General features: G+C 45.1%; 1 protein-coding gene across 1 annotated transcript in view; it reads right to left on the reverse strand.

Moving 5' to 3' along the window:
• Window positions 1–18,934, reverse strand: part of SLC35B3 (solute carrier family 35 member B3) — a 292,399-nt gene that overhangs the window by 235,527 nt on the left and 37,938 nt on the right. The window lies entirely within an intron of this gene.

Consider the following 18,934-nt stretch of genomic DNA (forward strand, 5'->3'; position numbering starts at 1 on the left):
CCTCTAGCTCAGCCGGCACCTAGGGAAACCTACCAAACCTGTGCATTTCTGAAAACTAGAGACCTGGGGGAATCCAAGATGGGGTGACTTATGTGGCTTGGACCAGGTTCTGTTACCCAGAATCCTTTGCAAACCTCAAAATTTGGCTAAAAAAACACATGTTCCTTACATTTCTGTGGCAGAAAGTTCTGGAATCTGAGAGGAGCCACAAATTTCCTTCCACCCAGCGTTACCCCAAGTCTCCCGATAAAAATGATACCTCACTTGTGTGGATAGGCCTAGCGCCCGCGTCAGGCAACGCCCCAAAGCGCAACGTGGACACATTCAATTTTTTGAAAGAAAACAGAGGTGTTTTTTGCAAAGTGCCTACCTGTAGATTTTGGCCTCTAGCTCAGCCGGCACCTAGGGAAACCTACCAAACCTGTGCATTTCTGAAAACTAGAGACCTAGGGGAATCCAAGATGGGGTGACTTATGTGGCTTGGACCAGGTTCTGTTACCCAGAATCCTTTGCAAACCTCAAAATTTGGCTAAAAAAACACATGTTCCTCACATTTCTGTGGCAGAAAGTTCTGGAATCTGAGAGGAGCCACACATTTCATTCCACCCAGCGTTACCCCAAGTCTCCCGATAAAAATGATACCTCACTTGTGTGGATAGGCCTAGCGCCCGCGCCAGGCAACGCCCCAAAGCGCAACGTGGACACATTCAATTTTTTGAAAGAAAACAGAGGTGTTTTTTGCAAAGTGCCTACCTGTAGATTTTGGCCTCTAGCTCAGCCGGCACCTAGGGAAACCTACCAAACCTGTGCATTTCTGAAAACTAGAGACCTAGGGGTATCCAAGATGGGGTGACTTGTGTGGCTCGGACCAGGTTCTGTTATCCAGAATCCTTTGCAAACCTCAAAATTTGGTTAAAAAAAAACACATGTTCCTCACATTTTTGTGGCAGAAAGTTCTGGAATCTGAGAGGAGCCACAAATTTCCTTCCACCTAGCGTTCCCCCAAGTCTCCCGATAAAAATGATACCTCACTTGTGTGGGTAGGCCTAGCGCCCGCGACAGGAAACGCCCCAAAGCGCAACGTGGACACATCCAATGTTTTTAAAGAAAACAGAGGTGTTTTTTGCAAAGTGCCTACCTGTAGTTTTTGGCCTCTACCTCAGCCGGCACCTAGGGAAACCTACCAAACCTGTGCATTTCTGAAAACTAGAGACCTAGGGGAATCCAAGATGGGGTGACTTGTGTGGCTCGGACCAGGTTCTGTTACCCAGAATCCTTTGCAAACCTCAAAATTTGGCTAAAAAAACACATGTTCCTCACATTTCTGTGGCAGAAAGTTCTGGAATCTGAGAGGAGCCACAAATTTCCTTCCACCTAGCGTTCCCCCAAGTCTCCCGATAAAAATCATACCTCACTTGTGTGGGTAGGCCTAGCGCCCGCGACAGGAAATGGCCCAAAACACAACGTGGACACATCCAATTTTTTTAAAGAAAACAGAGGTGTTTTTTGCAAAGTGCCTACCTGTAGTTTTTGGCCTCTAGCTCAGCCGGCACCTAGGGAAACCTACGAAACCTGTGCATTTCTGAAAACTAGAGACCTAGGGGAATCCAAGATGGGGTGACTTGTGTGGCTCAGACCAGGTTCTGTTACCCAGAATCCTTTGCATACCTCAAAATTTGGCTAAAAAAACACATGTTCCTCACATTTCTGTGGCAGAAAGTTCTGGAATCTGAGAGGAGCCACAAATTACATTCCACCCAGCGTTACCCCAAGTCTCCCGATAAAAATGATACCTCACTTGTGTGGATAGGCCTAGCGCCCGCGTCAGGCAACGCCCCAAAGCGCAACGTGGACACATTCAATTTTTTGAAAGAAAACAGAGGTGTTTTTTGCAAAGTGCCTACCTGTAGATTTTGGCCTCTAGCTCAGCCGGCACCTAGGGAAACCTACCAAACCTGTGCATTTCTGAAAACTAGAGACCTAGGGGAATCCAAGATGGGGTGACTTATGTGGTTCGGACCAGGTTCTGTTACCCAGAATCCTTTGCAAACCTCAAAATTTGGCTAAAAAAAACACATGTTCCTCACATTTCTGTGGCAGAAAGTTCTGGAATCTGAGAGGAGCCACAAATTTCATTCCACCCAGCGTTACCCCAAGTCTCCCGATAAAAATGATACCTCACTTGTGTGGATAGGCCTAGCGCCCGCATCAGGCAACGCCCCAAAGCGCAACGTGGACACATTCAATTTTTTGAAAGAAAACAGAGGTGTTTTTTGCAAAGTGCCTACCTGTAGATTTTGGCCTCTAGCTCAGCCGGCACCTAGGGAAACCTACCAAACCTGTGCATTTCTGAAAACTAGAGACCTAGGGGAATCCAAGATGGGGTGACTTGTGTGGCTCGGACCAGGTTCTGTTACCCAGAATCCTTTGCAAACCTCAAAATTTGGCTAAAAAAACACATGTTCCTCACATTTCTGTGGCAGAAAGTTCTGGAATCTGAGAGGAGCCACAAATTTCCTTCCACCCAGCGTTACCCCAAGTCTCCCGATAAAAATGATACCTCACTTGTGTGGGTAGGACTAGCGCCCGCGACAGGAAACGCCGCAAAGCGCAACGTGGACACATCCAATTTTTTTCAAGAAAACAGAGGTGTTTTTTGCAAAGTGCCTACCTGTAGATTTTGGCCTCTAGCTCAGCCGGCACCTAGGGAAACCTACCAAACCTGTGCATTTCTGAAAACTAGAGACCTAGGGGAATCCAAGTTGGGATGACTTGTGTGGCTCGGACCAGGTTCTGTTACCCAGAATCCTTTGCAAACCTCAAAATTTGGCTAAAAAAACACATGTTCCTCACATTTCTGTGGCAGAAAGTTCTGGAATCTGAGAGGAGCCACAAATTTCCTTCCACCCAGCGTTCCCCCAAGTCTCCCGATAAAAATGATACCTCACTTGTGTGGGTAGGACTAGCGCCTGCGACAGGAAACGCCCCAAAGTGCAACGTGGACACATCCAATTTTTTGAAAGAAAACAGAGGTGTTTTTTGCAAAGTGCCTACCTGTAGATTTTGGCCTCTAGCTCAGCCGGCACCTAGGGAATCCTACCAAACCTGTGCATTTCTGAAAACTAGAGACCTAGGGGAATCCAAGATGGGGTGACTTGTGTGGCTCGGACCAGGTTCTGTTACCCAGAATCCTTTGCAAACCTCAAAATTTGGCTAAAAAAAACACATGTTCCTCACATTTCTGTGGCAAAAAGTTCTGGAATCTGAGAGGAGCCACAAATTTCCTTCCACCCAGCGCTCCCCCAGGTCTCCCGATAAAAATGATACCTCACTTGTGTGGGTAGGACTAGCGCCCGCGACATGAAACGCCCCAAAGCGCAACGTGGACACATCCAATTTTTTGAAAGAACACAGAGGTGTTTTTTGCAAAGTGCCTACCTGTAGATTTTGGCCTCTAGCTCAGCCGGCACCTAGGGAAACCTACCAAACCTGTGCATTTCTGAAAACTAGAGACCTAGGGGAATCCAAGATGGGGTGACTTGTGTGGCTCGGACCAGGTTCTGTTACCCAGAATCCTTTGCAAACCTCAAAATTTGGCTAAAAAAAACACATGTTCCTCACATTTCTGTGGCAAAAAGTTCTGGAATCTGAGAGGAGCCACAAATTTCCTTCCACCCAGCGCTCCCCCAAGTCTCCCGATAAAAATGATACCTCACTTGTGTGGGTAGGACTAGCGCCCGCGACATGAAACGCCCCAAAGCGCAACGTGGACACATCCAATTTTTTGAAAGAACACAGAGGTGTTTTTTGCAAAGTGCCTACCTGTAGATTTTGGCCTCTAGCTCAGCCGGCACCTAGGGAAACCTACCAAACCTGAGCATTTCTGAAAACTAGAGACTTAGGGGAATCCAAGATGGGGTGACTTATGTGGTTCGGACCAGGTTCTGTTACCCAGAATCCTTTGCAAACCTCAAAATTTGGCTAAAAAAAACACATGTTCCTCATATTTCTGTGGCAGAAAGTTCTGGTATCTGAGAGGAGCCACAAATTTCCTTCCACCCAGCGTTCCCCCAAGTCTCCCGATAAAAATGATACCTCACTTGTGTGGGTAGGCCTAGCGGCCGCGACAGGAAATGCCCCAAAACGCAACGTGGACACATCCCATTTTTTGAAAGAAAACGGAGCTGTTTTTTGCAAAGTGCCTACCTGTAGATTTTGGCCTCTAGCTCAGCCGGCACCTAGGGAAACCTACCAAACCTGTGCATTTCTGAAAACTAGAGACCTAGGGGAATCCAAGATGGGGTGACTTGTGTGGCTCGGACCAGGTTCTGTTACCCAGAATCCTTTGCAAACCTCAAAATTTGGCTAAAAAAAACACATGTTCCTCACATTTCTGTGGCAGAAAGTTCTGGAATCTGAGAGGAGGCACAAATTTCCTTCCACCCAGCGCTCCCCCAAGTCTCCCGATAAAAATGATACCTCACTTGTGTGGGTAGGACTAGCGCCCGCGACATGAAACGCCCCAAAGCGCAACGTGGACACATCCAATTTTTTGAAAGAACACAGAGGTGTTTTTTGCAAAGTGCCTACCTGTAGATTTTGGCCTCTAGCTCAGCCGGCACCTAGGGAAACCTACCAAACCTGTGCATTTCTGAAAACTAGAGACTTAGGGGAATCCAAGATGGGGTGACTTATGTGGTTCGGACCAGGTTCTGTTACCCAGAATCCTTTGCAAACCTCAAAATTTGGCTAAAAAAAAACACATGTTCCTCACATTTCTGTGGCAGAAAGTTCTGGAATCTGAGAGGAGCCACAAATTCCATTCCACCCAGCGTTACCCCAAGTCTCCCGATAAAAATGATACCTCACTTGTGTGGATAGGCCTAGCGCCCGCGTCAGGCAACGCCCCAAAGCGCAACGTGGAAACATTCAATTTTTTGAAAGAAAACAGGAGGTGTTTTTTGCAAAGTGCCTACCTGTAGATTTTGGCCTCTAGCTCAGCCGTCACCTAGGGAAACCTACCAAACCTGTGCATTTCTGAACACTAGAGATCTAGGGGAATCCAAGATGGGGTGACTTGTGTGGCTCGGACCAGGTTCTGTTACCCAGAATCCTTTGCAAACCTCAAAATTTGGCTAAAAAAACACATGTTCCTCACATTTCTGTGGCAGAAAGTTCTGGAATCTGAGAGGAGCCACAAATTTCCTTCCACCCAGCGTTACCCCAAGTCTCCCGATAAAAATGATACCTCACTTGTGTGGGTAGGACTAGCGCCCGCGACAGGAAACGCCGCAAAGCGCAACGTGGACACATCCAATTTTTTGAAAGAAAACAGAGGTGTTTTTTGCAAAGTGCCTACCTGTAGATTTTGGCCTCTAGCTCAGCCGGCACCTAGGGAAACCTACCAAACCTGTGCATTTCTGAAAACTAGAGACCTAGGGGAATCCAAGATGGGGTGACTTGTGTGGCTCGGACCAGGTTCTGTTATCCAGAATCCTTTGCAAACCTCAAAATTTGGCTAAAAAAAACACATGTTCCTCACATTTTTGTGGCAGAAAGTTCTGGAATCTGAGAGGAGCCACAAATTTCCTTCCACCCAGCGTTCCCCCAAGTCTCCCGATAAAAATGATACCTCACTTGTGTGGGTAGGACTAGCGCCTGCGACAGGAAACGCCCCAAAGCGCAACGTGGACACATCCAATTTTTTGAAAGAAAACAGAGGTGTTTTTTGCAAAGTGCCTACCTGTAGATTTTGGCCTCTAGCTCAGCCGGCACCTAGGGAAACCTACCAAACCTGTGCATTTCTGAAAACTAGAGACTTAGGGGAATCCAAGATGGGGTGACTTATGTGGTTCGGACCAGGTTCTGTTACCCAGAATCCTTTGCAAACCTCAAAATTTGGCTAAAAAAAACACATGTTCCTCACATTTCTGTGGCAGAAAGTTCTGGAATCTGAGAGGAGCCACAAATTCCATTCCACCCAGCGTTACCCCAAGTCTCCCGATAAAAATGATACCTCACTTGTGTGGGTAGGACTAGCGCCTGCGACAGGAAACGCCCCAAAGCGCAACGTGGACACATCCAATTTTTTGAAAGAACACAGAGGTGTTTTTTGCAAAGTGCCTACCTATAGATTTTGGCCTCTAGCTCAGCCGGCACCTAGGGAAACCTACCAAACCTGTGCATTTCTGAAAACTAGAGACCTAGGGGAATCCAAGATGGGGTGACTTGTGTGGCTCGGACCAGGTTCTGTTACCCAGAATCCTTTGCAAACCTCAAAATTTGGCTAAAAAAAACACATGTTCCTCACATTTCTGTGGCAAAAAGTTCTGGAATCTGAGAGGAGCCACAAATTTCCTTCCACCCAGCGCTCCCCCAAGTCTCCCGATAAAAATGATACCTCACTTGTGTGGGTAGGACTAGCGCCCGCGACATGAAACGCCCCAAAGCGCAACGTGGACACATCCAATTTTTTGAAAGAACACAGAGGTGTTTTTTGCAAAGTGCCTACCTGTAGATTTTGGCCTCTAGCTCAGCCGGCACCTAGGGAAACCTACCAAACCTGAGCATTTCTGAAAACTAGAGACTTAGGGGAATCCAAGATGGGGTGACTTATGTGGTTCGGACCAGGTTCTGTTACCCAGAATCCTTTGCAAACCTCAAAATTTGGCTAAAAAAAACACATGTTCCTCATATTTCTGTGGCAGAAAGTTCTGGTATCTGAGAGGAGCCACAAATTTCCTTCCACCCAGCGTTCCCCCAAGTCTCCCGATAAAAATGATACCTCACTTGTGTGGGTAGGCCTAGCGGCCGCGACAGGAAATGCCCCAAAACGCAACGTGGACACATCCCATTTTTTGAAAGAAAACGGAGCTGTTTTTTGCAAAGTGCCTACCTGTAGATTTTGGCCTCTAGCTCAGCCGGCACCTAGGGAAACCTACCAAACCTGTGCATTTCTGAAAACTAGAGACCTAGGGGAATCCAAGATGGGGTGACTTGTGTGGCTCGGACCAGGTTCTGTTACCCAGAATCCTTTGCAAACCTCAAAATTTGGCTAAAAAAAACACATGTTCCTCACATTTCTGTGGCAGAAAGTTCTGGAATCTGAGAGGAGGCACAAATTTCCTTCCACCCAGCGCTCCCCCAAGTCTCCCGATAAAAATGATACCTCACTTGTGTGGGTAGGACTAGCGCCCGCGACATGAAACGCCCCAAAGCGCAACGTGGACACATCCAATTTTTTGAAAGAACACAGAGGTGTTTTTTGCAAAGTGCCTACCTGTAGATTTTGGCCTCTAGCTCAGCCGGCACCTAGGGAAACCTACCAAACCTGTGCATTTCTGAAAACTAGAGACTTAGGGGAATCCAAGATGGGGTGACTTATGTGGTTCGGACCAGGTTCTGTTACCCAGAATCCTTTGCAAACCTCAAAATTTGGCTAAAAAAAAACACATGTTCCTCACATTTCTGTGGCAGAAAGTTCTGGAATCTGAGAGGAGCCACAAATTCCATTCCACCCAGCGTTACCCCAAGTCTCCCGATAAAAATGATACCTCACTTGTGTGGATAGGCCTAGCGCCCGCGTCAGGCAACGCCCCAAAGCGCAACGTGGAAACATTCAATTTTTTGAAAGAAAACAGGAGGTGTTTTTTGCAAAGTGCCTACCTGTAGATTTTGGCCTCTAGCTCAGCCGTCACCTAGGGAAACCTACCAAACCTGTGCATTTCTGAACACTAGAGATCTAGGGGAATCCAAGATGGGGTGACTTGTGTGGCTCGGACCAGGTTCTGTTACCCAGAATCCTTTGCAAACCTCAAAATTTGGCTAAAAAAACACATGTTCCTCACATTTCTGTGGCAGAAAGTTCTGGAATCTGAGAGGAGCCACAAATTTCCTTCCACCCAGCGTTACCCCAAGTCTCCCGATAAAAATGATACCTCACTTGTGTGGGTAGGACTAGCGCCCGCGACAGGAAACGCCGCAAAGCGCAACGTGGACACATCCAATTTTTTGAAAGAAAACAGAGGTGTTTTTTGCAAAGTGCCTACCTGTAGATTTTGGCCTCTAGCTCAGCCGGCACCTAGGGAAACCTACCAAACCTGTGCATTTCTGAAAACTAGAGACCTAGGGGAATCCAAGATGGGGTGACTTGTGTGGCTCGGACCAGGTTCTGTTATCCAGAATCCTTTGCAAACCTCAAAATTTGGCTAAAAAAAACACATGTTCCTCACATTTTTGTGGCAGAAAGTTCTGGAATCTGAGAGGAGCCACAAATTTCCTTCCACCCAGCGTTCCCCCAAGTCTCCCGATAAAAATGATACCTCACTTGTGTGGGTAGGACTAGCGCCTGCGACAGGAAACGCCCCAAAGCGCAACGTGGACACATCCAATTTTTTGAAAGAAAACAGAGGTGTTTTTTGCAAAGTGCCTACCTGTAGATTTTGGCCTCTAGCTCAGCCGGCACCTAGGGAAACCTACCAAACCTGTGCATTTCTGAAAACTAGAGACTTAGGGGAATCCAAGATGGGGTGACTTATGTGGTTCGGACCAGGTTCTGTTACCCAGAATCCTTTGCAAACCTCAAAATTTGGCTAAAAAAAACACATGTTCCTCACATTTCTGTGGCAGAAAGTTCTGGAATCTGAGAGGAGCCACAAATTCCATTCCACCCAGCGTTACCCCAAGTCTCCCGATAAAAATGATACCTCACTTGTGTGGATAGGCCTAGCGCCCGCGTCAGGCAACGCCCCAAACCGCAACGTGGAAACATTCAATTTTTTTAAAGAAAACAGGAGGTGTTTTTTGCAAAGTGCCTACCAGTAGATTTTGGCCTCTAGCTCAGCCGGCACCTAGGGAAACCTACCAAACCTGTGCATTTCTGAAAACTAGAGACCTAGGGGAATCCAAGATGGGGTGACTTGTGTGGCTCGGACCAGGTTCTGTTACCCAGAATCCTTTGCAAACCTCAAAATTTGGCTAAAAAAACACATGTTCCTCACATTTCTGTGGCAGAAAGTTCTGGAATCTTAGAGGAGCCACAAATTTCCTTCCACCCAGCGTTACCCCAAGTCTCCCGATAAAAATGATACCTCACTTGTGTGGGTAGGACTAGCGCCCGCGACAGGAAACGCCGCAAAGCGCAACGTGGACACATCCAATTTTTTTAAAGAAAACAGAGGTGTTTTTTGCAAAGTGCCTACCTGTAGATTTTGGCCTCTAGCTCAGCAGGCACCTAGGGAAACCTACCAAACCTGTGCATTTCTGAAAACTAGAGACCTAGGGGAATCCAAGTTGGGATGACTTGTGTGGCTCGGACCAGGTTCTGTTACCCAGAATCCTTTGCAAACCTCAAAATTTGGCTAAAAAAACACATGTTCCTCACATTTCTGTGGCAGAAAGTTCTGGAATCTGAGAGGAGCCACAAATTCCATTCCACCCAGCGTTACCCCAAGTCTCCCGATAAAAATGATACCTCACTTGTGTGGATAGGCCTAGCGCCCGCGACAGGAAACGCCCCAAAGCGCAACGTGGACACATCCAATTTTTTTAAAGAAAACAGAGGTGTTTTTTGCAAAGTGCCTACCTGTAGATTTTGGCCTCTAGCTCAGCCGGCACCTAGGGAAACCTACCAAACCTGTGCATTTCTGAAAACTAGAGACCTAGGGGAATCCAAGATGGGGTGACTTGTGTGGCTCGGACCAGGTTCTGTTACCCAGAATCCTTTGCAAACCTCAAAATTTGGCTAAAAAAACACATGTTCCTCACATTTCTGTGGCAGAAAGTTCTGGAATCTGAGAGGAGCCACAAATTTCCTTCCACCTAGCGTTCCCCCAAGTCTCCCGATAAAAATCATACCTCACTTGTGTGGGTAGGCCTAGTGCCCGCGACAGGAAATGGCCCAAAACACAACGTGGACACATCCAATTTTTTGAAAGAAAACAGAGGTGTTTTTTCCAAAGTGCCTACCTGTAGTTTTTGGCCTCTAGCTCAGCCGGCACCTAGGGAAACCTACCAAACCTGTGCATTTCTGAAAACTAGAGACCTAGGGGAATTCAAGATGGGGTGACTTGTGTGGCTCGGACCAGGTTCTGTTACCCAGAATCCTTTGCAAACCTCAAAAATTTGGCTAAAAAAACACGTTCCTCACATTTCTGTGGCAGAAAGTTCTGGAATCTGAGAGGAGCCACAAATTTCCTTCCACACAGCGTTCCCCCAAGTCTCCCGATAAAAATGATACCTCACTTGTGTGGGTAGGCCTAGCGGCCGCGACAGGATATGCCCCAAAACGCAACGTGGACACATCCCATTTTTTGAAAGAAAACAGAGCTGTTTTTTGCAAAGTGCCTACCTGTAGATTTTGGCCTCTAGCTCAGCCGGCACCTAGGGAAACCTACCAAACCTGTGCATTTCTGAAAACTAGAGACCTAGGGGAATCCAAGATGGGGTGACTTGTGTGGCTCGGACCAGGTTCTGTTACCCAGAATCCTTTGCAAACCTCAAAATTTGGCTAAAAAAACACATGTTCCTCACATTTCTGTGGCAGAAAGTTCTGGAATCTGAGAGGAGCCACAAATTTCCTTCCACCCAGCGTTCCCCCAAGTCTCCAGAAAAAAATGATACCTCACTTGTGTGGGTAGGCCTAGCGCCCGCGACAGGAAATGGCCCAAAACACAACGTGGACACATCACATTTTTTCATAGAAAACAGTGCCTACCTGTGGATTTTGGCCTCTAGCTCAGCCAGCCCCATGGGGGGCAGAAATGGCCTAAAATAAATTTGTCCCCCAACCCCTCCGGGAGCGACCCTTGCCTACAAGGTCGCTCCCCTTGCGTGACGGCGCAAAAAAAAGATCCCTGGTGCCTAGTGGTTTCTGCCCCCCTTGGGGGCAGATTGACCTACAATCGGCCAATCTGACCCCAAGGGGGGCAGAAATGGTCTAAATACAATTTGCCCCCCAGGGAAGCGACCCTTGTCGAAGGGGTCGCTCCCCCATCTGTAAAACAAAAAAAACAAAAAAAATCCCTGGTGCCTAGTGGTTTCTGCCCCCCTTGGGGGCAGATCAGCCTAATCAAAATAGGCTGATCTACCCCCCAGGGGGGGCAGAAATGGCCTAAAATAATTCCCCCCCGCCAGGGAGCGACCCTTGCCTAAGGGGTCGCTCCCCTTGCGTGAAATTCACGCAAAAAAAAAACCTCCCTGGTGTCTAATGGTTTCTGCCCCCCTTGGGGTAGATTCGCCTCATCAAAATAGGCCAATCTGCCCCCAAGGGGGGGCAGAAATGGCCTAAATATAATTTGCCCCCTAGGGGAGCGACCCTTGCCTAAGGGGTCGCTCCCCACCTAAGAAAAAAAAGAAAACATAACAAAAATAAAAAAATAAAAAAATTATCCCTGGTGCCTAGAGGTTTCTGCGCCCCCTGAATAATAGGCCCATCTGCCCCCAGGGGGGGCAGAAAAGGCCTTCCCAAAAAAATGCCCCCCCCTGGGAGCAACCCTTTTGACAGTTTCAGTGAAAAAAAACAAATCCCTGGTGTCTAGTGGGGTTCCAAAAGCCGGATTGCAAGCAATCCGGCTTTTGAAACCCTGTGAGAGCCTTCAAAGGGAAGGAAATACATTTCCTTCCCTTTGAAGCCCCTCCGGGCCTCCCCCATGGGATTGAAAGAGAAATGCTTTGCATTTCTCTTTCAATCGCGCTGGAAGCAGAGCTTCCAGCGCGATGGGGGAGACCCTGTGACTAATCAGTGCGCGCTCGCGCACTGACGTCACAGGTGGGGTTGGGGGGGTCGGGGTGGAAGGGGAAGGGCTTCCCCTTCCATCCCTGACTTGGGATGAGCTAGCGCTCCCTCTGGGCTCTGTGCACAGGACGTAATGGTTACGTCCTGGGCACAGCAGCACTGTGCCTCAGGACGTAACCATTACGTCCTGGGCACAGAACGGGTTAAAAAAATTCTAAACTATATGGGAGTGATTCATATGAAAATAAACCATCAGTAGCCACAAGCAAATGGAATGAGTGATCAAATTATGAGTATTTTAAAAGAAACAGTTCAGAAAGCAAAGTTAACAGAAGTAAAATTAGATCAAGCATTAAGAGACTACAGGAATACTTTCACGGAACAACTGGGAAATGTCAATCAGAACTGATGTGTGAACAGGTGAGACAAAGCTGTCTTCCACAATAGTGTGCAAAGTCTCCAGAATATCATCAAGAAGTTCTGAAACAGGACAGGTTAGCAAAATTAATAATGAAAGGTTTGCACACAAGACAAGACAAAGCTCAAGACTACCAACCAGATAATTTAAGCAACCACAAACAAGGAAATCTAAAAGTTATTTTGATCCAAATCCTTTGAATGTGACAAGAATAAAGGGATCAATGATTTCTTCGCAGAATAAAGAAAAAAGTGTGACCAGAAATGCCTCACATTTCAAAACGTTGAAGCCATCAATAATAGATTCAGGGGGATTTACATCCTAGACATTAAAATTTAGCTTCAGGGTCTCCAATTTAATTATGGATCTGTACCTTGCCCACACTAACCTCAAGGGTAGACTGTTTAGCTCCTTAAATATAGCTTCTGGGACAACACTTATAAACACATCTGAATCACAACCATTTTCGTAAGAGTCTCCCATCCATGACTAACAGAGATAGGATATTAAAGAAAGCAATACATGCATGCATTATATTTCAGTCTAGCATGTCGCTTAAGGTATGAGCAATATGTATCCCAAGATTCTAAATTCTCTGGATTTCAGGCCAATCCCAACATTGGAAGATTGGAGTCATTAAAAGGTACTAAATGTTCCACCGTATAAAGATCTGACTTCTGCCATTTATTATTTAAACCTGACAAATTTCTATAATTATTTAGTGTACAAAGCAGTTGAGGAATTGTTAACTCTGGGTTGTGCACAAACACCAACCTATCATCCGTGCAACTTCTCCCACCTTTATGTCCCGTTCTCTTATATATTTCCTCAAATTTGTTGCCCTCGGCTCTATCTCCTAGGCCAACAACAACAGATACAAGGGACAACTCTAATGTAGGTCTCTGTTCTGAATCATAATGTTTGTAAATAACTGTATTAGTTTTAACCCTAGCATGTGGTACCGTGGTCAATAGTATTGTACTCTACAAAATTGGAGCAAACGTTGGACCTACGCTATAAACACAATTTCTGAATGCACTGCATTGTCTGCTTTTTGAATATCAAGGGCTGTAACTGCGTAATCATCCTCTCTCACTATTCACAAATGTCTGTTGACTGTATCATTTGGCAAAAGCTGAGATTTGAACATAAAACCCACCCAACTAATTAGTATATATTAATATGTGGATTATCTGCGGCAGATGACTGGCTATTGATTTACTGGGTATGATCGTATTCACATTCATTATAGATAGAGACGTACAAGATATAACATTTGCACAATCCCTTTTTGGCTTCAGTTACTACTATCAGTGCTTCTCTCATTCAATCTGGAAATAAACCCTTAAAGCTTTATCATAAACCTCCATCGATCTTTCTACAAGACGCTCTGGTATGCGTAGATAGAACTTAACTGGTCAGCTACCCATGTATGGCATCTCAGTCGTTTTCATTTCACTGACTCCAATACTTTACTTAAGGACCTGCCAGAGTTGATAACAATGTAATTCAGCTACTTGTACATATTTTCAATCTGAATTCTTCATCCTGTTAGACCTTTGTTCTTAATTTCCAGATAGGAATACAAGACCTCCTCCCTTTCCCCTGATACCATCAAGAACAGGAGAATGGTAACACAGAGCCCTGCCACCACATTCACTATCCACACAATCTACTGCATTGGTAACAAAAATATAATCAGTATGACTATCAGAGTCAGGTGGAGCCTAATTGAGGAAAATTGATCTTGCACTAAACATTTACTAGGTTAAACTGCTCCAATATCTCCCACAGTGTCCTAGTCAGGATAACCCTCAGGTTGCCTATCCATAAACATGGTGATAACACAATTAAAGTCTCCCTCCAAATCAACAGGACATTAAGAAAAAGGGAGGGTAACAGACTCTTAAATATGGCAGGGTCCACTGTATTGAGAGCTTACATTAAGGAGGCTAATATCATATCCATCCAGCAACATATACACCTATCTATTGTTAAGAGTCCGTAAGCATCTATATAGGCAAAGGTATGAAAAAAAATGAAAAGGGTTTCAAACAGATGACACGAGGAAAACATGTCATATAAAACACAAAGGATGTCTCGGTTATTCTCTGACAGGGTTGGGAAAGAAAGATTCAAATAGCTTCTGTAGGGCTGTTGAATCCTTCCAAAGAGGGCTCTACTCACAGGGAAAACATCATTTACAGAAAAACACCCCTTTTTTGCTACATGGGTCTTAGATTTAAGTATTGTTTTCTGCAAATAAGGGTTCAGAATATATTTCAAAAAGTTAAATGGTGGAAAACAGCTTGGATTTATTCAAGGAGTATGACTCATAAGAGGAGTACATTGCTGGAGAAGGAGGGTTTTTATCATCAATCATGGTGAAGGAGCCGCAGTTAAGACTTTCATTTTAAAATACAGGAGGTTGTATACAACACCTATGTGAAAAACACGAAAGTTTACGCGGGGGGGGGAGGGGGAGGTTAGTGGGGGGAAGATATTCTCAAGACCTTGCAAGATTTGTGGAGTCATTTTGTAGGTGTCTGGCAACCATCCATATTAGACCTGTGCCTACATGCTGAAGTGTAAACTGGCATTACTAAGGATTCCAGCATGAAGCTTCAAGCAATCACGGTCCACGAATGGCAAAGTGACTTAACATGCATTGCATTTACCATCTATAATGTAATAGAGATTTGTAAAGTGTGACTAATACCCGAACAATGGGCTTCTGGGGCTAAAGCCAGCCAGGGGATAAAAGAAACAGTCATGTGCAACAGTGTTGTGCCTTTCGCATAGCTCAGTTTCTGTGGCTGACAAGACCCTTTGGATGCACCTGTGCTTTAAGAGCGGTATTTAACCTGGAAAGACTTTGATCAGCATTTCAAAGCACTCTCAAACTGAAGTGTTGCTCTCAGCTGATGGATGGACAATGGTCCATAAACGTGCCCAGAGACAAACAGCAGCTGACTGCTCATAACAATAGTGAACTCTTCAATACTTGTAAGTAAACTAAAGCAAATGTAAGCACGCACTACATGTACCATAATCAGGCTTTCCTGTGTTCACTATTTATTGTTTTGTGGATTTCAGTGGTATTGTTCAAAAGTTTAGAAATCAGCGTTTAGTGGTGTTTATCCAGAGGACGAACCCTTAAAATAGACAGAAATTGTGTTTTTCCAATGTTTATAAAAACTTGTGTTTATTGCAGTGACAGTTAGAATGCATACATTCAATTTAAAGCATTGCAGGGGATGTAGTGTCCTCCCACTGGCAGCTTGTCCAATGGACCTATGCTAGACTGTGCGAAGCACAACAGTCTGTATATTGTACTCCCACTCATGCTCCAAGACTCTCTTACATGCCGTCACCCATATCTCACTACCTCTCCCACTCACTCTTCTGGGAATCTGTCTGGTTTACAGGACTAAACGTGGACTAAGAAGGGAAGAAAGTGTTCATTTTAAATATTTTATATTAAACAAAATTCTTGACACAGCTGGGAATGGTTGGGGTGAGGGGTAATTAACCTACCCCTTATTACGACCTTGTAGCCAACACCACCAACTGTACTGTAACATACAGATTAATTTGTAGCCTCACATTGCAGAAACACTAGTTTTCTGCATGCTTGCAACTGTTTTTCTGCACTCTGTGCATGAGTACATGAATGTGGTGCTGCTGCTGTTACATAAAGATTCGTGGCTGCCAAGCATCCCATTGTCAAGAGTCAAACTGTACTTGAGTTCTTACTTTTTAACCGAAATCACATTGTATTACGGGACTTGAAATTTAGCTGTTAACATTAAAAGGTTAGGCTCATAAGCGCCAACAGTAAAGTGAAGAGTAAAAACAACTTTAACTTATTGCATCAGACATTACAATGGAGCACTTTGCAGCTTTACATTTTTGTTGTTATGCTGCTTTGGTATGTGGAAAGCCTTGGATCATTCTTTCATCACGGTCCCATGTACATGGTGGCAACACACTTTCCACATGTACCCGTCACCACAGCTTGCATTGACTGTTTGGCAGTTGACCTGCTATCAATGAGGACCTGTGAGCAAAGGGGCCTGATATACCAAAGGGTGTTCTCCATTCTGTGTATAAGGAAAAATATGCCAATACATATTGGCCAAGATTCCTGTAAGCCAGCCATTTTACGGATGATCGACAAAATTAAATACTGCCAAAAGATCAAGAATGATGCTATCACTCCCACATTCTCTGTAGTGTATAAAAAACTAGATTAGACTGGAAAAACACATTTCTAAACCCCTCACCTATAATCCAAGCACACAAAACTGGAAGACACAAAAGGAAAAAGAAACAACATTTTAGTGGCATCTCTAAACAACGAAATGCAGGCAGACCAATCTTAGCTCAGTCTTTCATGCTCCAGCTCTGTATAACAAAAGCCTCATTGCGATGGCCCCTACAGGAAAAATTAAACTATTTCTCTCTCACTGTATTTTCTTTAAATGGAAAGGCATTTAGGTTTGTGGACTTGCAAGTGTTTTATGTTTAGACTAGTAAGGGCTATTTCCTTTTCCTTTCGGTTTGGTCCTATCAGTTACTACACGTTTAAATCTCAAACGGGAAAGCCTAATCATAATGCCCCTGCGATAAAACATGTGCTGATATGCAGTGTGCACCCTGACCGCCCTGTAAAAGTATAATATATACACTAACAGAATCTGAGCAGGCTGTATCATGCTAGAATTAAGGATCTAAGACAATGTGCAGTTCAGCATTTAGTAGTTTCCTGAATCTTTAAAACTTTATTAGATGAGGGAAGTGTAAAGGTGGCAAACTGGAGATATAAGGAAGCATCTCTGATGATACTGCCTCCACCACTTGACAGTCAGTTGCCATCAGTTCCAGGGCTGCCTTTGCTCTATTTTCTGTTACCTGATGCACTGCATGTGGCTGCCATTCTTCAGCTGATTTGTTTCACCACTGGGATATGCTGCTCCCTGCAGATCTAAGGAAAGCAAAGCCACTCAGACTATGACCCTCATTATGACCCTGGCGGTCCATGGAAGGCCAGGGCCGTGGTGGTGGTCTCACCGCCGTGGGACAGGCGGTGCAGACTGCCATATTATGACCGCTGCGGTTTGGCCGCTTTACCATGGCGTGCCGGGCTGGAGGTTTCCACCTGCAGCCTGGCGGGAGTCGTATAACCACCGAGGTTATTCTGACTAGGGACACCGCCAGCATTTTCCTGGTGGTCTCACCACCATGAAACGCTGGTGGAAAGGTATCCTGATGACAGGAACTTGCATTCCTGTCGCCGGGATACCCCCCAAACACATCCACATGCACGCACCAACACACACATAATCACACACAGACACCCCCTACTCACAACATTCAACCCCATAGACACGCATACATACCCATACACATCACACACGCATACACTCTCCATCCCCCACCCCTCCCTTCAACTACATACATACACAACCTCCACCCCTCACTTATCTTCACTCAACCATATCCCTCACCCCCAATTGTACCTCTGCACACACACACACACACACACACACCATTTACACAAACATACACGCACCTGCGCGCAGTCACACCCTCTTTATACCTTACTCATTCACCCATGCACACACCCCCATCCCCATCCACATGCATACATGCATGCATCACCACATTTACACACAGACACGCACAATCACTCTCGTCCCCCCCACATTCATGGCACGTATACACACACTCACACACCACCATTCACACACCCTCACCCCCGCCCCCGCCCCTTGCAGACAACACTTACCTCGTCTGATGAAGTGCTCCTCTGTGAGAGGCAGAAGTAGTACATTGTAGGATTCTTGGAAGTCTGCCATCATATTTCTTTTACGTCTACACTTGTGCTGCCTTCTTACAAAAAAAGTCAGCTTTAGTTATGGGCCTAGTAACAGCAAAACATAGAAAAGCTATGAAGTGAAGGGCACCTTACCATCCAAAGGTAACCAAAAGCCAGCTGACTGCTGTTTGATCACAAAAGGTGGTGTGAAAAATGATCACAGGATGGAGAATAGAAGGTGACAAGAGATTGTATTGGGAATTTATTTCTGGATACACCAGATGTGCCACCTGGTTTGTAAGTTTGAATACAGCAGTGTAAAATACGCTCGTGTGGTTTTAAAATGTTGCTGTAGCCTAACTATAACCGTTGCAAGTTTCCTTCTGCTCATTCTAACTGGGCCCTGAACTTGTTCCAAACTATGATATGCAGAGCCTCCTTTCCATGCTTAAACCTTAAAGTGAGAAAAAACTTCAAATTAGCTTGATCATTGACCAGAGTTTTTTTCCTTTCTCTATTTAAAAGTTGTCTGTTTACTTTCTCCTAACTTCAGAATCCTGCATGCGTGCACCTCCTTTGTTTCACTTTCATCACTAAATTTCCATTTGGAGCCCTGTAAATGAAAACCTGTGAATTCATATCTTGACTTCGCTTGGGCACTTTATGCTCATTTGGGGTGTTGGGGGGATCCCCTTGTCGCGGGTTTCTGTAATTCACAGAAATATATGTTTCTTTTGTTAATAAACTTTTTTTAGAATTCAAATTGACATGTGGGTAGATTTTCATTAACACTGCAAGCACAGCAGAGGTGGAAATTTTGCTGTTTGGCCCACATTTGAGTTGGATCTGAAGTATAATATCTGGGTTGCAGAGGAATATTTATAGAATTTTTATGAATACATGCTTTGTAGCAAAAAAGTATAATGCTCTGAAAACAAAAAAATGAAATGTTCAGTAATAA

Source organism: Pleurodeles waltl, chromosome 2_1, assembly GCF_031143425.1.
Source record: "Pleurodeles waltl isolate 20211129_DDA chromosome 2_1, aPleWal1.hap1.20221129, whole genome shotgun sequence".
Taxonomy (NCBI): Eukaryota; Metazoa; Chordata; class Amphibia; order Caudata; family Salamandridae; genus Pleurodeles; species Pleurodeles waltl.